The following is a 23,327-nucleotide window of genomic DNA, read 5'->3' on the forward strand; positions in this document are numbered from 1 at the left end:
TAAGAGACTTATCTGGCATTTGACGTTCTTTCAATGCAAAGTACGACATCACTGAGATTATTCACTTTTCCTCTCATCAAGGGTGGTCTCAGAGGCTGTCCCATGGAGATGAGGCCTGTCCAGTGGAAGAGGAAATGAGAGGGTCCCCAGTGAGCCACAGACTGACCAGAACAGGCAGGCATGGGAGGGCTGACTAGATGTCAGGGGCCAGGAAAGTGCAGGAGTGGTGGGTGTGGAGGTGTTCACAGGCACAGACAGGCCCCTGCTGCAGCCCCTGCCCACTGCTCCATGCCTTCCAAATGCTCCAAGTGTATTTGGAAAGCATGTGGGGGCCAGGCAGTGGGTCACCGTAGGGCCATGGAAGGAAGGGGATGGATTCACACTGCAGATGAGATGGGCAACCAAGATCAGCAGGGACATCTGAGTGGACGGAGAGAACCTGGGAGATGGACAGAGGAGGCAGCCTGAGAAGGGCATGCGAGGTGGAGCTGGGCATGGTGGCGCTGGCCCCGTGGGGCCTTCCCGTGTCCACCCCTGGAGGACTCACGCAGGGAGCATGGGGGCCCCGGAGGATGACACGAAGCTCCCCTCTCTCTGTCCTGCCCTCTTGGGCTAGTCAGGGTGGCTCTTGGCAGGAAGATAAAAGGGAATTACAGAAACCTCTCCTCTGTCCACGCTCTGTCCCCTCCTCTGTGGGAGGCATTGCTTTCCATCTGGATGCTGGTCTCTTCCATAGGAGAACGTGGAGTCATTCACATCGGGTTCTCATCCTGACTCCAATAAATGCTATTTTTGAGTCAGTAGACCTCAGTTTTATCACCAATAAAAAGGAATTACGATACCGAGATCTTTCTTGGTTATTGGGAAGGATTAATTAACTCCATGTGTGGAACACAGAACTCAGACTGTGGCTCTTGTAGTGTTTCACAAATGACAGACCTTATTCCCTTTGTAGCTAAAGCCACAAGGAAGCACAGTGTCTAACAGTGAGTGGAGCCCAACAGACATCTCTCAGAGACAAGAAGACACAGATAAAAAAAACTGAGTAAAGAAGTAGACCTGTGTGGTCTTCACACAGAGACTCAGCCTAAGGATGAGACTGTCGGATGCAGATAGAGTCATGAGTAGGATAAAATGTCAAGAACCTACTCTCACAGGGCTTGTGCGATGCCAGCGGACAAGACAGCAGATGTGAGCCTGCCCGGCTCCCCAAGGTGCACCGCCAGGTCCCGGGCTGATGCGCCAGGAGCCTGCTGGTGGTTGGTGAAGTCCAGATGGAGATGCTGACAGTCTGGTTCCTGGTAAGTGCTCCCCCGACCCAACACCGTCCTCCTCGGTGGGGAGAGTGAGAGAGGAAGGGAAAGCTTGCTGGTGATGCTTCCTATGGGGACACCAGGCCTAGTGGATGGGGTCCCACTGTATGACTCACTTACACGTCATCATCTCCCAAAGGCCCCTCTCCACAATCTTGCTGGGGAGTTGGGAGGTGATTTGGGGCACAGCCACAAAGCCCTACAAAACACTCCAGTAAAACACCTCTGTCAATGCCACCTCATTCCCCCCAAAGCAAAATTCTCAGAAGTGTCTGGTCTACACTGGGCCATGGGAGGCAAATAGCTGAAAAGAAAGAAGACATCAAGCTTGAGAAGTCTATCTAGTTAAACAACTTGCCAGTACACATTTTTACAAAAGGATTCAAAACTCCCATCACGAGACTCCAGGAAACTGGCGTCCAGGTCTCCCCTCGGGGTTGCACTGACCCTCCCTCCCTCCCAGCATGTATATTTGCAGCCCACAAACCCTGTGGGCCAAGGCTGACCCGCCCTTGCATGGAATTTCTTATTTTCAGAACATCTATTGTTTTTGATGTAATCATCAAAGGCTATTGGAAAAAATATTATTTCATAGCTTAGGGAAGAAGAAAGGACATGTGGAATGAACTTGGAGTGTGAGAGATAGTGAGCTCGTAGACAACACGCAGGAAGATGAGATGAAGCTCACGGGCGCAGTTTCCGACGTCAGAGGTGGAGGACGGGTGGCCGGGGCCTGAGGCACCTCTGTTTCTGAGTCGTGCTAACACAGCCCGGGGTGCTCCTACGCAAATGTGAGGTGCTGTTCATTGGAAACTCCCCTCTGACCTGCTGTCCTGTGTGCTTGTTTGCACACCTGGCCCAAGGCACTCACTTCACCGCATGGTCGTGTGGGGTCGGTGACGGCAGGGACAAGCCGTGAGCGCCGGGCCTGGCACTGGGCACCTGCCCCAAAGGTGACTCTTCATTTCTATTTTAATGTCAGTAAGAATGAGGATCACATGTTAGGTCTCCGGATTTTCCCACTGTTAAAATACAAAGTGAGGGGCGTCTGGGGGGGCTCAGTCCGTGAAACCTTGGCCTTCGACTCAGGTCATGATCACAGGGTCCTGGGATCAAGCCCCATGTCGGACTCCCCAGTCAGCGAGGGGTCTGCTTCTCCCTCTGATCCCCCACCCCTGCTCATGCTCTCTCTCTCTCCCTTTCAAATAAATAAATAATATCTTTTTTTAAAAAAAAAGTAAAATCAGGAATAATTTTATTAAGAAAACTTACCAAACAGCACTTAAGCATTAATAAATAAAAATACTTATTACAAATAAGGAATACAGACTGTATATATTTGCCCTGCCCTACCAACACAACTGCGTCGTTCGCCAGTCCCCAAAGCGTCCTCCCCCCCAGGCCTTGTCATGAAAATCCACATGTGTGGACTCACAGGTCATGTGTCCCTCACCCAAGGACTCGGGGAGCTGGACAGCAGACACGTGGCGGCCTGGTGTGCTCCACACCCACGGTTAGTCGGTCTGTGCTCATGTGGCTTTCCCTGAGGAAGCCCTAATTTCATGACCCTGTTTTCATGGAATACAACTTGAACAGCTCACAAGCACTTAATTTAGGACAGTTAGCCTCAGTGACAACCTCCTTGTCCCGGGCTGCCGGGGTGCCGGGAAGGCAGCAGTCCGGCCCCGGGGCTGTTTCAGTCAGTGACCTCAGGCCAGGCAGACATCTGGGATCCGATGGTTGGCAGCCATCTGAGGGCCACCCTCTGGAAGCTCCGATTACCCCGGAGAGCATCTGGGATACACACACAGCGAAGGGATAGAAAGAAACAGAAACAGCACGACGGTGCCCAGCCCACGGCGGAGCTGAGTGTCCGTCCCCACAGGACGCACATCGGCTTTGCAGGTGCTCAGCGAGATCCAGTTCTTGACATGCAGACATCTCGCGCTCCCAGCCTGTGAATCTCACGGAAAACACCAAACCAAGGGCACAGCACCTGTCCAGGTGGGGTGGAGCTGAGCCTGAGAGCCAGTCCTCCTGACTCCCCGCCCCACCTGTCCCAAGACCCTCCGCCAGGGAAGCCCTTACTCTGCAGGAGGTAAGCCCCCAGGGCTACATCGGCCGAGTCTTCTGGGCTCAGCGCTCAACCAGGGGGTGTTTGAAGTGGCTTCTTTTCACCCATAATGAAACATTTCTCTTCCTCAAAGTTGCAAGGTGTCATGGTGACTTCAGCATGCAGGGGACCCACTCATACCCCTTGCCTTTTCCTTCATTTTCAGAAGTTAAACTTGACTCTGTATGGATTTTTTATTTTTTTTTTTGTATAAAACTTCATGCTTAAGATATTTCTTCCACCACCCCCTCAGCACCCCCCGTCCCACCCCCAGTAACTGGCCACAACTTAGAAGCTAACTTCAAATTCATCCCTAACCAGTTTGGGTTCTTTTCCATTCAATTAATTACTCAAGTCCCCAAACTCACTCCTCTGGAGCTGAGTCTGTGGGGTGTGGGGAGGCTGGAGCGGCCGCTGAGCGGGCATTTCTGTGACTGCTCTTCAAAGCTCTCATGTTCACATTTTGCACAGTGTGGGCACAGCGGGACGCTTGGCCTTTACGTGGCCGCCACCTGCAGAGGCGGAGAGCAGGGAGCCAGGATGGAAAGGGATCAAACCTTAGGAACTGGGCCCAAAAGGCAAAGCTGGGAGACCCATCAAGACGGCACGGTCTCTCCCCAGGACGCAGACGCGAAAGCTGACATACCTTGCAACCGTTTCAATCCAGAACCTCCAATGACCACCTGTACACTCTCATGAGCTACAGATTCCCACACTTGACCTGTGTGTCCGGCCTTTCTGCTGAGCTCCAGACCCACAGAGTCAAGTGCCTGCTGGAAGTCTCCAGGAGACACGTGGGTCTCTGAAGAGCAGCCCTTGGGACCTGACTTCATCACCTTCCCCTGAGCATCCCTAACCCGCCCATCACCTGTTAACCCCAACACAAAACCATCAGGCAGGCAGCTGCACGGTGGACAGAGCCCTCGCCCCGGAGGAGTCTCATCCACTCCGGCACACTGGGTCCTTCCCCCACCCCACGTGCAGTCGCCGGGAGCTGTGCCTTCCATGAGTGACATGGCCCGGTCACAAGGAGACAAACGCCACATGATGCACAAGCACACTGCTTCCTAAGGTCAGACACAGACCTGTTCTCCAGCGTTGGGCGCTGGGATTGCTCCCAAGGTTCCCCTCGCAGAGACGTCACCCAGCGTCAGTACTGCCACCAGCTGGACTCACTGGGGGTGACTTTGCAGGTGGACGTGCCCGGTGGAGGGACTGTGCCCTTCCGAACTTGCTGGCCATTTCCTCACTGCTTCTCCCCGCTGTACCGTGTGCAGCCCTGGAGCCGGCGGCATACCCGCCCCTGGACTCAGCTGCCCCGGAATTAGCACCTCGCTGTCCTCCTGCCTGTCTGATGACAAGGGGACACTCTCGGGGCCGCCGCGCTCCCCACCGCTGCTCACAGCGAGGCTGGGACTCTTCCTGTTACTCCTTCTGGATTCCTGGCATGTGAAACTCTTGTTCACACTTTGACAATTTATCTATGGGGCTGCTTGTTTTCCAATTAATTTCCTCAAGTTCTTTCAGTATTTTGGATACTGATCCCTCCGTCATGTATGACACAGATGTCTTTTCCCAAACGGCAACCTGCCACGGCTCTCTCAGCTTTCTTTACAGCGTGTTCCTCAAAGAGAAGTTTTAGATTTGGTCTGGACTGATTTTTCCTTCTCTTTCTCTCTGAGGTGTGTCTGTCATATTGTTGTCCAAGTCAGCCCTTCTTTTTCAAGAGATCGTGAAGTGTATTTCTAAACATTCTATGAGAAGTTTGGCATAAATGAACATATTAATACATCTATTTCTATATTTATTATATATATTTACACATCCACACAATCTTGGCCTTGCTTCTCTGTTTTGTTGATGCTTGTGTCAATCTCCAGATTAATCTCATTAGAGCCTTGAAAGACTCTTGACGTACATCAGTCCGTCTTCTCCTTTATCTTTGTCATAAACTTCTCATTCCTTCTCTGAGTGTTTCTGTTCTGAGCGCGATCCCAGAGGCATGCATTCTAATCCCCACTACTCATTTGGGAATGTTTAGAATCCTACACCGATGTAGGACTCAGTGACACGTTTGTGACCTTGACTCTCCCCACGGTGGAGGGTCGACTTACCCTATAAATTCTCCAGAGACATTCTGTAAATTTTCTCTATAGTGTTTTTTGCAAACACTTTGTTACTAAGATTCCTGGGTCCACCCGTGGTAAGTGGTGCCTCTCCTGTTCCCACATCTTCTCATGTTGGTCCCATCTCCAGTCACCCTCATGAGCGGTTTCTAGATTAACACCCTTGCCTGAGCTGCACTTCGTGTGGTTTCTCTACAGCAAGTCAGAACAGCAGCATCTGCCATTTCCACCAGCTGTAAATTGCACAAAGGTGTGTACAGTCAGGGTCCTGGGCATGTAACAAGCACATGACGGATGTTAATGCATTTCTCTTAATTCCTATCTCCACCAGGTGAAGATGGAGACAAGTCCAAAGGTATATTTTTTAAATATTTATTCATGAGAGACACACATGAGAGAGAGGCAGAGACACAGGCAGAGGGAGAAGCAGGCTCCAGGCAGGGAGCCCGATGTGGGACTCGATCCCAGGACCCCGGGGTCATGACCTGGGATGCTCAACCACTGAGCCACCCAGGTGTCCCTCAAAGATATTTTTATATTACCTTTTATTTACATATCTACTTCCCTCTTGGAATCCACATCTTGAGAAAGCAGGTAAGTCTTGTTTTATCCACTTATGTGCCCCTAAGGCCTGGAGCAGGATCTGGCTCAGGGTGAGTGTTCTGCAGACAAACATGCAATAAAGGAAAGAATTCATCAAAACACAGTTAACAGAGAAGGTCATGTTTCCCCAAAGAGTCATCCAATGCAATATGAGTGGGACCAACCGATTTTCATCCAGCATCTTTAGGTTCTACTATGGTTAGCTGGATGGTTCTGAAGCCAATCTTTCAACCCAATCATCCATCCCACCCATGGAAGTTCCACTTCCTGCACCTGCCTTCCATGAAGGTCAACCTCTTCCTACATGTCCATTATCTGTCCCTGGACCTTCCACCACCCATTGTGCATGCAGCCCTCTGACCGTCTCACACCCTCTGCTCCCCGGGCTGGCCTGGAAGTCCTCGGGCTGTATCTCCCCGTATTTCTGAGCCCTCCGCTAAGAGAATGATGTTCTATCATACCTGGCGCTTCATTTGTTGAATTGAAACCATTCTGGGGTGCAGCCTCTAGACCCTCTACTCTCTGGACCCCGACTTGGCTCACAGCACCCACCATGGGTGCCAGGACCCTTCTTCTGGCCTGTGAAACCCTACAGACTTGTCTTGAAAACCCATTCAGCTATAGACAATCCAGAAATATAAACCCAGTGCTTCTGAGAGGTCACAGGTTGGAAAGGAATCCCAGAAACAGTGTTGGGCTGTACTCAACATGGAGGCATGGGTTGGTCTTCTCAAGGGCCACAGAAAGAGCGAGGAAAATGTCTTGGAGGATTCTGGACAGAGAGTGTGGCTGGTGGCAGGAAGTCAGTTCTCATTCCTGGGAAAGCCAGCAGAGGCCTGCGTGCATCCGGGCGCAAGCTGGACATCCAGTGGCAAGCACTGTCCCCTAAATACAGCCACAAAAACATTTTTAATTATCTCTAATTTGTAATTCATATGCAGATTCGAAATTATTTCCCACCCCCTGCCAAGGATATTTTTTCCTTTTATTTTAAAATAGTATTAAAAAGAAAACTATTGTTGATGTTGGTCATTAGGTAGTAAATATACCAACGAATAGCATAAAACTCATTTTCATGATCAAAAGACTTTTTATAGAGAATATCTAGATATAGTATAAATGTCACCACAGTAAGTCCATTTATGGTAGAAGTGCCTTTAATCATATATTTTTAGCACAAAACAGAAACATTTTACAACTGACTCTTGAATATACAGAGGCATTTTGCAAGAGATTTGATTATTTACAGAGTTTTTTCCCCCAAACGTGCAACAACAAATTAATGTGGATGAACTTCGGACCTGAGGCAACATGCATTATTCCATGAGAAACTCTGTGCACCAGGGCCCCGGCAGCCGCCCCACGTATACACACTGACAGCCACTATATTTGGGGTTCAAATGCTTCCATGTGTGACAGCCCAGGGCCTCTGCTCACATCGGAGATGGGACATGTGTCTTGCTGGCTCCAAATGCTCCCGGAGACGGAGGACAGACTCTAAGGTTGAATTGTTTCACGTGTACAAGATAAAAATTTGTCTGGAAAGACAAAATGTTGGACAGTTTTCCTTTTGTTTTCTGAAAGGACCTTTATTGTATTCAGTTATGAAGTCTGTGCACTCAGAACACGTCTACTTTTCCTGGGGTCCTGGGCTGGAGACCTTGAATGCGGGTCACTGTCCCCATAGAAGGCTGGGAGGGCCTGCCAGCCACTGAGGGCCTCCTGCCATCCCTCCCCCTCCCCTTTTTTTTCTCTCTCCTCTTCCTCTCTCTCCACATGCTGTCATACAGAGATATAAGACTGTACAAATAGACAATGGAGAGGCCACATATAAAACTAGAACTCTGGAAAAAAAAAATAGACCTCTGGTAGCCCTGGTGGTGCAGCGGTTTAGCGCCGCCTGCAGCCCAGGGTGTGATCCTGGAGTCCTAAGATCGAGTCCCACATCAGGCTCCCTACATGGAGCCTGCTTCTCCCTCTGCCTGTGTCTCTGCCTCTCTCTCTCTCTCTCTCTCTCTCTCTCTCTCTCAGGGCCCCTGGCGGCTTCCCTTTCTTACCACGTTCTTGTGCATCTGTGTGCCTGCGTGAGTGTCCATGCGTGTGCATGGCCGAGTGTGCACGAGGACGCATGCCTCTGCACGTGCGCACCGGCCCTTCCCTCCCTCCCTGTGGTCTGATGTCACTGCTGGATTCCTGCCCCTCCTGGAGCAGAGGGCCGCGTCCCTGAATCCTGGCCCAGCCCCTGACCCCTGAACCTCTGCAGTGCGAGATGCCTCCCAGGTGGGGACGTGGGCACCTGCCAACTCTGGTCCTTTGTCTGTTTGCTGGGGATAGCGGGTCCTGGCCTCCCACCTTGGGGGTCGCCCCCGGGGTGGAGACGGGGAGTGACAAGGCCGGTGGTTCTGAAGGGCGGGGGACAGGCACCGAGGCCGGGCCAGCATGCCAGCTGGACAGCTGGGGAGGTGGCTGTCGGGTGACCCTTCCGGGCAGGCCCTTCTGCCCACGGGCACTGTCCCCACTGACCCCCAGGGCCCGTGTCCCCGTTGAGATGGGGTCTGTCACTGGCCCTGTGTCCCGGTCCTCCATGTCCAGGACTGAGTCCTGTGCAGGGGCCCTCGTGTGTGGCCAGGGCTGGCTTTCTCGGTTTTCTGGACGAATGGTTGTAGCTATGACTTTGGTGCCTCTTTTCCACCCTGTATTATTATTATTATTATAATTATTATTATTATTATTACTACTACTACTATTATTATTAGGTTGAATTATTTATTTATGAGAAACACAATGAGAGAGAGACAGAGACACAGGCAGAGGGAGAAGAAGCAGGCTCCCTGCAGGAGCCCGATGCAGGACTCAATCCCGCGACCCTGGGGTCACACCCTGAGCTGAAGGCAGACGCTCAACCGCTGAGCCCCCCATATGCATGTCACACGTGTGTGCCCTCAGGGCCGCTGTGAGTCAGCGTGGGCATCGTGCTGTTGTACAAGCCCGCGGTCGTGGGTCTTGACCAGGAGACAGGTTAGCTTTCTTATGCTTAAAGTGAACCCAGAGAGCAGGCAGGTGGGGGCCCACGTGGCAGCTTCATGATCACCTTGAGCCAGACCCGTGACCCTGTTCCGGCCTGCCTGCCTGCCTGCTGTCATCGCCACATGGCCCAGCCGGGATGCTGGGGCTCCGGTCATTGCATCCTCGTTTCAGCTGGCGGGAAGGACGCAGAGCAGGCAAGTCCATGTCGGCCCCCAAGCTGGCTCTCCTGCCCGGACAGCCCCGTTCCCCCCATGTCCCTGCAAGGCCTGGTGGCAAGCAGAGCAGGTCCGGGTCACCTCTCCTGCCCGGGGTCAGCCGGCCCAGCCCGGCCTCCCGACTTCCCGCAAGGGCCTCTTGCTCCCGGCGGCTCTGCCTCACCTGGGTCTCTGCGTGGATTCCGATGCTTCCCGCGGGCAGCACGCCGTGCCCCCCATCGTTGTGGGTCGCAGCCCGGGAAGCTGGAGCAGAGAGGTCAGGGGCGCCCTCGGGGCTGCACAGCTGGCCCGCACCCAGGGCTCTGCACCCAGGCCTCGAGCCTGCCCTCCGGCAGGTCAAGAAACAGGCCCAGGCGGCCAGAGTCTGCACCAAAACGGGCACGTTTCCTTGTGACCTTGGCTCTGACTTGTTTTCCGAGGAAACACGATTGTTGTGGAAAGTGCAGGGAAGAACGACAAAGAGGGAAAGCGAGGCCTCGCCACGGGGCACGGGAGCTGGGGGGGCGCAGTGGAGGTCCTGCCCTCGAAGGAGCCGGGCCGGGAGGAGCACGGTCGCGCTCGCTGCTGGTCGCGTGGGAGCAACCTGCCCAGCAGTGGTCGTGGGTGACGGCTCTGTCCCAACCCCTTCCATGTTCTCGCTGCGTTCCGAAGGGGGGCAGTGATGCACCACCCTGGCCGCACGCACGTCCGCGGTGGCACCACCCAGTGTGCACACTGGGGCCCCTGGGGGGCTCCCCGAGGTCGCAGCTCCCCAGGACGTGTGCACCTGAGCTAGTGAAGGGCACCGCCAGGTGGTGCGTGTGGCTGTGCCCCGGGTCATCCTGGAGGCCACACTTGGGGCCCGGAACGTACCCTCACACCACGATCCCCCTTCTGCTGTGCCACACTGCCCACTCCCACCCCCCGGGCCCCCCACGGACGGCTCTCCTTGCTGACCTAGCACTGAGGACATCCTGGACGCGTGACCCTGGCTCCTCCTCCCTCGGGACGGAGCCCCGGGTCCCCCGTCCCCCGTGGCCGGCTGGCATTCCGCGGGGCGGGCGGGCCACCGTTTGCGGGACCGTTGAAGGACGTTTAGCTTGTTCCCCACCGTGACTGTTAAAAATAAAACCGCAACATTCGCTCGCGTTCTCTTTCGTGGGGACGTAAATGCTTATTATCTGGGACAGATGCCCAGCTGTGCCGCGGATGGGACTTGTTTTTGGTTTTTGGTTTTTTTTAAGAAACCGCCAAACTGTTTCCGGAAAGACCGTCCCATACCACGTTCCCGGCAGCCCCGTGTGCGAGACGCAGCTTCTCTGCATCCAGCCAGCTTTGTGTGGTCTCTTTTTAGAAAAATTTGGCTGTTCCAACACATGTTTAGTGACTTGCGTTTATTGGCATCTCCCAGGTGGCTCGTCATGCCAGCCACCTGTTCAAGTCCTTGTTTCTGTCCATATATTTTCTCTTCTTTGTTGGCAAAATGTCTGTCTGCTTTGTAATTGCAGTGGTTTTGTTTTTCTTGGGTACTGTTGACTTTTCGGAACTCTCGATGAATCCGGGATCTGATCCTACTGTCATACGTGTGGCTTGTCTTTTCGTCCCGTTCACAGTGTCTTTCCCAGGACAGAGGTTTCAAATTTCAAAGATGTCCGATTTACTGATATTTTTTCCTTTCTGGACTGTGTTTCTGATGTTCTAAGAATTTTCGATGTAGCCGAAACCATAAAGATGATCATGTTTCTTCTAAACGTTTATACTTATATGTTTTCTGGTTAAACTTATGGTGCATTTTGAGTTAATCTTTTATAGATACATATATTTGATCACAATTTTAAATTTAAGTTAGATTTGCCAACATACAGCATAACACCCAGTGCTCATCCCGGCAAGTGCCCCCCTCCGTGCCTGTCACCCAGTCACCCCCACCCCGCACCCACCTCCCTTTCTTCCACCCCTTGTTCGTTTCCCAGAGTTAGGGGTCGCTTGTGGTTTGTCTCCCTCTCTGATTTTTCCCACACATTTTCTCTCCTTTCCCCTTTATTCCCTTTCACTATTTCTTATATTCCCCATATAAGTGAAACCATATTTCTCCGATTACTCACTTCACTCAGCATAATACCCTCCGGTTCCATCGGAGCATCGAAGCAAATGGTGGGTATTTGTCGTTTCTAATGGCTGTGGAATATTCCATTGTATACAGAGACCACATCTTCTTTATCCATCATCTTTCGGTGGACACCGAGGCTCCTTCCACAATTTGGCTCTTGTGGACATTGCTGCTAGAAACCTCGGGGTGCAGGTGTCCTGGCGTTTCCCTGCATCTGTATCTTTGGGGTAAATCCCCAGCAGGGCAATTGCTGGGTCGCCGGGCAGATCTATTTTTAACTCTTTGAGGAACCTCCGCACAGTTTTCCAGAGTGGCTGCACCAGTTCACATTCCCACCAAGAGTGAGGGAGGGTCCCCCTTTCTCCACATCCTCTCCAACATTTGTGGTTTCCTGTCTGGCCAGTGTTCTCCATTCTCACTGGTGTGAGGTGGGATCTCGTGGTTTTGATCTGTATGCGGAGCATTGTCTCATGTGCTTGTCGGCCACGTCTATGTCTTCCTCTGTGAGATTTCTGTTCATGTCTTTTGCCCATTTCAGGATTGGATTGTTTGTTTCTTGGGTGTTGAGTTTGATAAGTTCTTTTTATAACATGTGAGGTTTAGGTCGAGATTTCCTTTTTTGCACAGGGACGACCAGTTGGTCCAGCACCCTTTGTTGACAAGACTATCCTCTTCCATTGAATTACTTTTGCATTTAGTCAAAAATCATTGACCATACTGGTGTGAGGCTGTTTCTGGACTCTCTATTCTGTAGTTCTCTGTGTCTCCCCTGTCACCAGCAGTGTACTGCTCCCACCAGGGGAGGTAGCTACACAATCAGTCTTAACCTTGGGTTGAGTGATTTTGAGAAAAATGAGCTATTCTCATCCCCTTCCCTTTCCATTTATATTTAAGATAAGCCTGTCTATCTATGAAAAAATTCCTGTTAGGATTTTGATAAGAATTACATTAAACCCATGCCCCACGGGGCACCTGGGTGGCTCATTGGTTGAGCATCTGTCTTCGGCTTAGGCCCTGACCCGGGGTTCTGGGATGGAGTCCCACACTGGGCTCCCTGCATGGAGCCTCATGGAGCCTGCTTGTCCCTCTGCCTGGGTCTCTGCCTCTTTCTCTGTCTCTCATGAATAAGCAAATAAAATCTTTTTTTTTAAGGACCTGTGCACATCAATATGAGGAGAATCGACAGCTTTACTGTGTCCTGTCTTCTTATCGATGAGCACGTGTGTCCCTCTGTTCATTGAAATCTTTGATTTCTTTCATCAGTATCATCTAGTCTTCAGCATACAAGTTGTGTATGTGTTAGATTTGTAGCTAGTACTTCGTTTTTCTCCATGAGTACATATGGCACTGAATTTTAACTTTGGTCTTCACATGTTGATTATTAGTTTAAGAAATACACTTATTTTTAGAGAGAGAGAATGAGAGTGCACAAGCAGGGGGAGGAGCAGAGGGAGAAGGAGAAGCTCAAGCAGATTACCTGCTGAGCAGGGGGCCCAATGTGAGGCTTCATCCCAGGACCCCGAGATCATGCCCAGAGCTGAAACCAAGACTCAGACGCCCAACTGACTGAGCCACCCAGGTGCCCCAAGAAATACCTTTTTTATGTTCATCTTGTATCCAGTGACCTTATGGAATTCATTTGTTCTAGAGTTGTTTCCTCCACTACATAGAATTTTCTACATACACCATTGTGGCATCTGCAAAGGGCCAGTTTTCTGATGTTCTTTTTTTTCTTTTTCTTGCCCTATTGCAATGGCTGGGGTTGCTGAAAGCACTCCATCTTTCACCAACAAGTACGATAGTAGCTGTCAGTATTCTGTAGATCTTCATCAAGTTGGAGAACTTCCCCTCCCTCCCTAGTTTTCTGATCTTGTTTATCAAGAATGAGTGTTGAATTTTGTCAGATTCAACTGTCAAATTTTTCTGTGTCAATTGACACAACTCTGGGATTTTTTTCTGTGGTGTATTGCATCGATGTGCAGATGTGTAAAAGGATCTGCATCTCTATTCATGGTCATGGTGCGTGCTTCTGTTCTTAGGCTGCCGAATTCTATTTGCTGTTTTGTTAAGGATTGTAGCATCGGTATTGAAAGAGATGGCCTGTCGTGTTCCTTTTTTTGTCTTGTCTCGGTCTGACTTTGGTATCAGGATGATTCCGAGTTTATAAAGTGAGTTGGAAGGTGTTACCTTTTCTGTTTTCTGGAAGAGTTGATGCAGAATTGGTGTTAATTCTTATTTAAATGTTGAGTAAAATTCTCCAGTGAAGCCACCTGGAGCTGGAGATTCATTTTTCGGGAACTTTACATTTATGAGTTGAATTTCTTTAGTAAATTACAGGGCTAATCTCATAATCTTTCATGTTAGGTGAGTTGTGGTAGCGTGTGTGTTCCGAGTCGTTCATTGGTCTGAGTCGTCAAATTAAGGTGTGTAATTGTTCACAGTATTTCCTTATTGCCTTTTTGACGTCAGCAGAGTCTATAGTAGAATTGTTTCATCCCCAGGTTTGTTAGTCTCTCTTTCTTTTTTTTGTTGTCATGCCTGCTGGAGATCTGTCAATTTTATTGATATTTTTTAAGAACCAACTCCTGTTTCCTTGCTCTGTGCTTGGTTCCGCCCACATCCACACGGAGTGCCACATGAACGTCGTGTGCCTGTATTTGCAGACGCAGGCGTCTCAGGGCCAATGATGCACTAAGTCACCTGGGATTTCAGGTGGTGGAGGCACGACCGCATCTCGGCCCCGCACCTGCCCTGCCAGACAGCAGGCTGAGGGAGTGGAAGAGCTTTTTCTTAAATGAGTGGAGGATTTGACATTTGTTTTTTTCCCTCCATGGTGGCAGCGGAGGGCATTGGGAACCGCATCGGAGAAACTCAGAAACCGCTCATCGTTCTCTGCGAACGTCGTCTACACCACACCGGGCACGCGCGTCAACAGGTACATCGGCCGCCTCCTAGAAGCACGCCAGATGGAGCTGGAGATGGCAGACCTGGACTTCTTCACCCTGAAGTACAAGCAGGCTGAGCGCGAGCGCAAGGTAGGTGGCAGGGGCCCCGGGAGCCGCCCGCGACCCGTCTCCAGGCGGCATGTTCATCTCTTGGGACGCTCCACCCGCAGGAGGCCAGTCTGATACTTCTTCTCTGGTTTTGTTAACCGGGGAAAGACAGGTCCCGGCTAAGGATGTGCGGGCAGGACGCGTGTTCGGGACCATGAAGGGTGATCCCGTTCCTCCGGGTAGACAGAGGAGGGAAGACCCGTGTGCGTGCGCGTGTGCGTACCCCAGTACATAGGGGGTCTGCACACACGTCCGTATGCCGGGGAACAGCATAGCCTAATTATTCTTTTCTGCGTAACCGCACTGAGGTTAAAACCGCTCTCTTCACGCTTCATTCCTGTAAAGTATGCGGCTTGTTCACCAGGCACCTGCCGTGTGGCCAGCGCCACAGGCAGAGGCTGCGGTGCCCCGTCTGGGTTGGCAGGCGCTCTTCTCGGTGCCCCTTTAGATGTTGTAAGCCCAGTGTTTGGGCCTGCCCTGGGGTTCCCCACTGACAACACCCCGGGCCCCCACCTCTCAGTGAGTTTTCTGGGGAGCTCAGTGGCAGGGAGACCCTCCACATGTCACTGGGAAGGGGTCCTACATGCGACGCACTGACATATTTTCCCAAGGACGTGTACCGGGAAAGGCCACCTCACCTTCCTGTAAACCCAGCAAAACAAGGACATTTCTCGACTTTGCCCGCTTGCCCTGTGGGTCCCTAAGCCTGTCACGCAGACATCACGGTGTCTCACGCCGTTGTGGATCGGTCAGGCCAGGCCTGGGGGCTAATTATTTACGGACCCCGGATGGTCACAGGAGCCTGCATGCTTGAGCTTACTCCTCGTCTGTGGCCACCGCAATGCCTGTGTGCCAGAGCCGTGTTTCCTTTGGATTCCGCAGACAATCGGGACGCCGACCTCAGTTTGGATGATAGTAGGGCAACTTGTTCCTGCACAGGGAATGCCTGTCTCGGGAGGGTGATTCCCATCGGTGGTGGCGCCGTAGTGGCGGGACTCGGAGGGAAGGTGGCCCGGCGTGGGCCTGCCTGTCATGCGGGAACGGTTCTGTGCGTTGTTGGATTCGTTTTGCCAAAACGTGGTAAGGGGATTTGCGTCGGCGCTCATGAATAATGTAGTTCTCTCATTGTCTTTCATTCATTCATTCATTCATTCATTCATTCATTCATTCATTTATTTCTGTAAATTTATTTTTTATTGGTGTTCAGTTTGCCAACCCATAGGTTGTTCTCTCATTTTCTAGGCCAGACAAGGCTTTGAGGTCAGAGCGAAGCAGGCCTCACCAGTGGGGACCTGTTCCCTCCTTTGCGGGTTTCTGGAAGAGTTCGTAGAATTGGTACCATTTCTTCCTCAGACGTTTTGGGAAGTGAAGCCCTTCGGCTTGGATTTGTATGTCTGTCTTTAGAGTAGGAAGGTTTTAACTAAAATGAGCTTCTCTAAAGATAAAGGGCCATAAGGCTTTCCTTCTTTTTTTTCTTTTTTGAGGTAGCTTTGGGAATTTATGTCATTGCCTGAACTTTGTTCATTCGATTATCACAAACTTGTTTTTACTATTCCCTTCTTACCCACTTTACCATTTGTAGGATTTGTGGTGACATCCCCTCTCTCCTGATGTAGGATTGTGTAGACTTTTTTTTCTTTTTTTGATCAATGTGACTAGAAGTTGATACATTTTATTGATCTCAAGAAATAGCTTTTGGTCTTATTGGTCTTTCTCTGTTATTTTGAGTTTCCAGTTTCATTGAATTCTACTCTGATCTTTATTTTCTTCTGATAGCTTTGGGGTTAATTTACTCATGTTCTCTAGTTTCTCAGGATGATTTGTACTTTCTCTAACTCAGGGGTTTTAGGGTACATTTTCCTCCAAGTCCTGCTTAATTCACAAATTTTGACATTAAATGTCATTTCATTTTCCTTTGGCTCAAAGATCTTTGTCGCTGTTGTTGTTGCTGTTGTTGTTCTTGTTCTTCTTTCTTCTTTCTTCTTTCTTCTTTCTTCTTTCTTCTTCCCAAGAGTTATGAACACATACATTCTTTTTAAGCGTGTGGGCCAGCAGCAGCCCCTCCCACCCCAGCTTGGCCCTCAGTTACAAAACCTGACAGGCCCTCAGTTACAAAACTTCATGAGTCGCCAGCCTGCTACTGTTTTAGGGAAGATTGGGGAAATCTGCTCCAAGGGGCACCACAGCCCCGTGATGATTCAGCAGCAGCAAATATTGATGCCAAGCGCTCCGGGGGAAGGGAGACCATGTTGCCAGGTGCTACAGGCCTGGCTCCTGGGCCACGAGCACCCCGACCGCAGCCCTTGCTCTGAGGGTCACCAGCTCTGGGGACGGGGACCCGGCTACCCTGTTTCCCTTACATCACCCCTTTGGGGACTCTTTCCAGATACCTGCAGGCAGGTAGAAGGCACATATGGCACACTAAATCCCAGGAGGCACCTACACAGGCGTGGAGGGCTGATCGTGTCTCCTCTCTACCTCTCAGGACCTCAGAATGGGTCTGTATGTGGAGAGGGGTCTTTAAGGAGGTGATGAGGTAAACGAGGTCACTAGGGTGGGCCCTGCTCCAGTGTGACCACGTCCTCATCAGACGAGGACATCAGGATGCAGACCTGCACTGAGGGACGACCCTGGGAGGACACGGGGAGGACATGACCGTCCGCTTGCCCAGGGGAGGCCTCAGGAGGGACGCCCCGCACCTGGATCTCAGATGTCCAGCACCAGGGGATGACGGATGCTGTTCCAGCTGCTGGCCCCCAGTGCCCGGTGAAGGGGCCCGAGCTGCCAGATGCCGGGGCCGCCTCGTTGGATCCGCCTGGTAACTGGGAGGGAGGTGGTGCAAACCCACTTGACACACAGGATGACAACGCTCGCAGGTGGGCTCTAAGGGCAGAAAGCTGACCATCGTGCTGTGGTGACATCGGGAGTACTTTAGGCTGGTGGGCTTTCTGGGCATAGTTCTGTTTGCTTGTAGAGAACAACTGAAGGAGTCGGAGCCGCTTTCAAAGCTCCGCTGGGCAGACACGTAGCTGGTTCATGTAGGCGGCCCACATGCAGTCACACGGAAGGCCGTCAAGTGGCCCTCCCGAGAAGCAGGTTGGCTCCACCTGATTCTTACAGATACAAAAACATCAAGTTTCAAGTCACGGTAATTCCAGGGAGCACAGGCCATTGTCCCCCGGGCATCTGGATGCCCCCAGGGCCGACCTGGCTTCTGTCCTACTCTGCAGAGGTGGGAGGAGGCCAGGTGGGGCTCCCAAAATGGTTTGCAGGAGACGTTCGGGTTAAGTTCAAGGGGATCCGTGAACGGCTTTGGGGTCCTGGCTGAGGCACAAATAAGGCAGGGACTGGTCAGGACGCAGTTGTCACCACGGGTTTTCTCTCCTTCATATTCCTAAGTCACACCGTAAACAGCATTGGCGGCAAATAAGGGGAGAGGGGTGAACGGCTTTCTACATGTAAAGAGCTCATACGAGTCAAGAAAATGATGAAGCCACGGTGCAAAGTGTCCTATCCCAAGGGGATACAGGTGACCGGCACAGATGGGAAGCAAAGTGAGCCGAGACATGTAAACTGGAGCCCCGAGGAGATGCTGTTTTGTCATCTGTACTCGAGGCAGCAAAGGCCGACATGCCTACGCCTTCATTCCTCTGGGGACGGTGCCACCTCGCCCCCCGGATGCACAGCAAAGAGAACACACCCAGCAAAGAGGGAAGGAAAGGTGTGCCCAGGCGAGTGGGTGGCCTGAGGCAAGCTGACGGGTGCGTGTCGCAGGGACAGAGCAAGGTGAGTCACAGCAGGAGAAGCTGGAGGCCTGCCCGGGCCACGGAGGTCAAGGTGGGCACGCGGAGGTCAAGGTGGGCACACAGAGGTCAAGGTCAGTGCAAATACTGAAGCCAGGCATGGGGTGGCACAAACACCCAGCAGCGGCACCAGGAACCATGCCGTCAGGCCCCTCAGTGTCTCCCCATGCTGTCACCCTGTCACCCTGGTGCCCTGACAGGTTGGGCCTACCCGACCCCCTCACCAAAAGGCAGAACCAGAAGCCCCCCCTGCCAAAGAATGGAACTTGTGGGGAACTCCAGGGCTTCTGGAAGCTGGGCCTGTGCTCTAATGGCCCGAAAGAGGCCATTCATGGCTCGGGAGGGACCCGGGGAAGAGCCCACAGCAGAGGGTGAGGCCAGGAGGGACCCCCCTCCACTGCTCGGCGACAGAAGAGCTCTTCCCAAAGTATCTTGAGTTTGTGCTTTCAGAGCTATTTGGGAAGAGGAACAGACATAAAAACCAGATACCACACAAAGGGACACTCGGAGAATGAGAGCGACCTTTTGGAAAAGAAACCAAGTGTTCGGGTAAAAACGGGTCTGAGAGCTGGCCGAGAAAGTACGAGAGGGGAGGCTAAAACCAGACAGAACGTCGGGGCAGGACGGCCTCAGCTGGACAGAGGGGTTCTGCTCAGTCCCTGGGGTAACACGGAGAAGCTGAAGTCCCGGAGGCCACCTGGAGGTGACGGCACTGATGGGAACAGACCCACAGAGTCCACCTCTTGTGTAACTGCCTGGGAGATGCCAAGGATAAAGGCAGGATTCTAGGAGCTTCCACGAAAACACGCAGGTCGCTGGCAGAGGGCCTAGACCTGAGCAGACAGTCGAAGGGTCCCTGGAAATTCTAGACTCCTAGGGAGGCCCAGGCGGAGCTCTGCACCCCAGCAGGAGCCACACTGAGGGCCTGCCGTGGGACCACCAGACGCACAGAAGCTTCCAGAAGCATCTGGGTTTGCACCTTTCTTGGAAGTTACTTGAAAATGTGCCACAGCAACAGAAGAAAAAGCCAAAGAGAGAAAGCAAGAACCCGAGGCCCTCGGCTGCCCTTGGCTGGGTCCCCAGGTGTCCCGCTGGCTCCAGCCGGTCTCTCGGGCCTCTCATGGGCCCGTGTCTTCCCTGTGTCCCCACGTGGCTGTCCTCTCTGCTGGTCTGTGTCCTGATGTCCCCTTCCCACGAGGACGCAGGTCCTATGGGATTAGAGCCCACCCCAGTGGCCTCATTGTACCTCCATCACTGACCCCATCTGCAAACCATCATACCTGAGGTCCGGGGGTTCGGGCTTCCCCAGGTGGGTCCTGGGGGACACGGTTCAGCCCCTCGCATGTACTACCATGTTACCCCTGGAAAGAACAGAATGCACAACGCAAATTGCAACACGCCCGATTTTGCACACCCGATGGAGTGTGAGGAAAGAGCCCATCTGGCCGCGCACCCCCCAGGCCTGTGATTTACAGCACCTGCTGCCGCATTTGTGAGGGTTGGTCCCTTCACATGGCCCGGAGCTTGGGTTTTCGGGCACAGCTGGTGAGGGCGGGTATTTTTCTCTCTCTCCTCCTGTGATCACGTGCCCTCAGCCACCTTCGCCAGCCCACGTGGGGATCTCGGGGTTCTGGCCGTCAGCCGGTCCCCTCGGCCCAGGCAACCTGGTGACGACGTGGCTCCCCCGCGGGCCGGCGGTGCTGAGCAGCCCCCCCCAGGCCCCGGGAGCGCGGTGCAGCCCCTCTTGCCCGGAGCACGAGCAGGGGGAGGCTGAGGCCCAGCCCGCACGGGCTGCCCCCACTGGCGCCCGGCGACCCCTGGGCCCAGCAGTCACTAGAAATGCCCCCCAACGGGCTCTCTTCTTGTCCACAGAGACACACGCCTGTCTGTGGAGGCTTGTTCCGTCTTCCTCTCCCTCTTACACGTCCTAGTTCTTCTGTTGCGAGAACAGAGGATTTTAAAGCACAAATTTGCTTTGCCATGTTGACCTACAGGTACTCGCTTACTGGTTTTTAACTGTCATGACCTATTAGAAAGAAGGCAGCCTGCAACTCAGTTACAGAAACGACTGTGACGTGACCGACCGAGACCCTGTACAGGTGACGCCAGAGCGGCATTAAGTCCAGAGACGCAGGGGGAGGCAGGCACAGGAGGCACCGGGCAGGTTAGCAGCCAGGATCGGATCTGCAGTGTTCTCCCGAACTTCAGGAGCAGCCGGGGTGTAGGGTGCGCGAGGAGAGTGACCCAAGCCCCAGGACGTCAGCGTCACTGGAGTCATGTCACTGTCTACACGTGATGACCTCGCGGACAGAGGGGAGGTGGATTTTAGCATTGGGAAAGGACCACAGAATAGCTCAATCCCCCGCGGTCTCTGCAGAGTGGGGTCATGTGCATCCTGTTCTGCGATTCCTTTGGGCTCACTCATACACTCCTGCACGCACTCGCATGCACATGCTCACATGCACCCACTCACCACTCATGCATATGCTCACGTGCGTGCACATAACTGTGCATACACACAATGCTCTCACACATGTGTACACACTCACGTGCTTCCACGTGCACATGCTTGCATGCACTCACATGCTTGCACACACATGCTTACCTGCATGTGCTCACATGCATATGCTCACACACCCAAATGCACACATGTGCATGCAGACTCGTGCACATGCTCATATGTATGCACTTGTGCACATGTTCACACATGCACACACAGATGCACACATGCGCAAGCTCTAACACGTGCATGTGCACACACATTCATGAACACAGACTCGCACTCAGGAGCTCACACTCACACAAACATGTTTTCACACACACGCAGGTGCCGATGTTCAACGCTGGTGATTCAAACCAGAAGAGACCTCCACGCCTGTTTGGAGGAGACACCTGGTATTTCCTACATGGGAAGCAAGCGCCAAATGGAAAAGAGTTTTGCCCTCAGCTTTGACAGGTAATCCCACTTCTGGGAGTTTATTCGAGGAGAAAGTGAAAGTGAGAGGAAATGTTTCTGTAGGAGGAAGTTCTCACAAGTGTGAATTGTCGGAATAGTATTCAATGATGTAAATGCCCATCAACAGATGGGTGTGCAAAGGCACTGTGGCACACTGGCCACGCATGCTGTGCAGTCAGTGACATTATCCTTTAGAGCAGGCTTTAATATGTGAAAATTCTACATGCTACATAAAATTTTTGAAAAGCAGGAAAAAGACAAAACTGGTAACTATGGTTATCTCTGGGTGGAAGTATTATTGGCAAGTTAAACGTTCCTTAGATTTTTTTTGCTTTATTTTCTATTCTTATACTCAGAAGGATAGGTGCATTTTCCAGGCCTGCATCCTGCCCCGTGGCTCGTCCAGCCCCAGCCCCAAGACATTCTGGGAGCCCCGAGAACTGCACGGGGCCCATTGGTGCAGAAACAGCACGCCTCATCTCCCCACGCCGTCCCTCCTGCATGTGGACAGGCTCCTGTCACCCTGGTCCAGGTACCACCTGTCGCCGTTGCCCTGGGCATAGGACTGACGCTCACTAGTCACGGAGTAACAAGCTGGCAGTGTGGCTGCCGCTCCCCTGAGACCAGTAACCACATCTCATTTATCTTCGCAGTTCCCATCAGGCCTGGCAAGTCACCTGGATGCTAATGAAGCTCCACACACATTCACAGTTTGATTTGATTTAAATTAGTTCAGTATTTATCATCCACCAAGAAAAAGCTGATCAAACTGAGCTCTGCAGGCGTGAGTCTGAGCTGTGTCTCACTTGCCGGTAGAGGCCCGGCCGCAGAAAGCAAATAACTCAGCGTGTCTTGCCGGGCGGCCACCGTCGACCACACACCCTGGGGTCTGCCCAGGTGTCCACTGGCACATCGAGGACCCCGATGGAGCTGGGAGCCTAGGCAGGGCCTGCCTGGGTGGGGGTGGGGGGTGCTTGGCAGTTGGCTGTGCTTGGCCTGGTTCATCACACTGGGATTTGTCGGGGAAGGACGCGGGCAGGGAGCAAAGACATGGGCCAGCATGGGGGACGGGGGAGGGCCGTGGAGTGACGGGCCACGGGACACCCTCAGGGACCCTGCAAGGAGACCCAAACTGTGTCCCGGGTGTGGAGGGTGACGCTGGAGCCCCGCTGCAGCTGGGTCGGCAGGCGAGGGATTTAATGAGCACCAGCGTAGGTCCTCGGTGCCTCGAGAAGCCAGGTTTTCCTGCCACAGTGTGGAGGAAGATTCTAGAACACAAACGCTGTGAGGGCAGAGATGTTTGTGTGCTTCACCAATCTGTGCCCCTAGGGTGGGCAATGGGAGGCACCCAATAAAGGTCTGTTGAATGCGTAACAGAGCAAGCACTGGAATGAGACGGCTGGTGGCCCCTTCTTGTGCCGGGGACAGGGGACAGGGGTCATCTGCTCCCGAGGCCCAGTCACTGGCTGCCGCAGCTGTGAGCATCACTACGGGAGGAGGGGCCCTGCCTGCCACCCAGGGGCCTGGGGTCTCCTGGGGAGCATGCCCAGAAGCACCCGATGGGACAGGGGTCCTGCCCCGAGGACCCTACCAGCTGGCTGGGAGCGTCGCCCTTCTGTCCTGCGTCACAGCTTTCGAAGATCCTGATGAGAACGTGGAAGCCTGTGTCATCGAAGACTGCTGGCTGGGGGGATAGCCAGGCCTCTGAAGAGAGGTCAGGATCTGGGTCACACCAAGCCCCGCAGGAGATGAGGTGGCCCCAGTGTCACTGAGCCCCCCAGATCCCCTGCTTTGCTCCGCAGGTTGCACAGCTACGGCAGACGCAGCCCAGTGGGGTGTGAGCAGGCTCCTGGGGATGGGGCTGGGCCCCCCTCTGACCTCCCACGAGGTGCGCAAGGGCGGGGGTCAGCACAGGATAGGCTCAGCCGAGCTCACCACCACCTTGCCACGCAGCCCGGGGATGAAGAGTGTCTCTACGGCTTTAGAAGGTTGAAGAAAATCCACAGAGAAGACTGCTTCCTGGAGCGTG

At 52.9% G+C, this 23,327-nt stretch overlaps 1 long non-coding RNA gene across 1 annotated transcript; it reads left to right on the plus strand.

Annotated features, from left to right (window-relative positions):
* The first annotated feature begins 20,259 nt into the window (after positions 1–20,259).
* On the plus strand, positions 20,260–22,071 carry LOC140599624 (uncharacterized). Its single transcript, XR_012002478.1, has 3 exons — positions 20,260–20,506; positions 21,170–21,298; positions 21,655–22,071. It is a non-coding gene; the product is annotated as an uncharacterized lncRNA (long non-coding RNA).
* The last annotated feature ends 1,256 nt before the right edge of the window (positions 22,072–23,327 follow it).

This window comes from Vulpes vulpes, chromosome 7 (assembly GCF_048418805.1).
Source record: "Vulpes vulpes isolate BD-2025 chromosome 7, VulVul3, whole genome shotgun sequence".
NCBI classification, from domain to species: Eukaryota; Metazoa; Chordata; class Mammalia; order Carnivora; family Canidae; genus Vulpes; species Vulpes vulpes.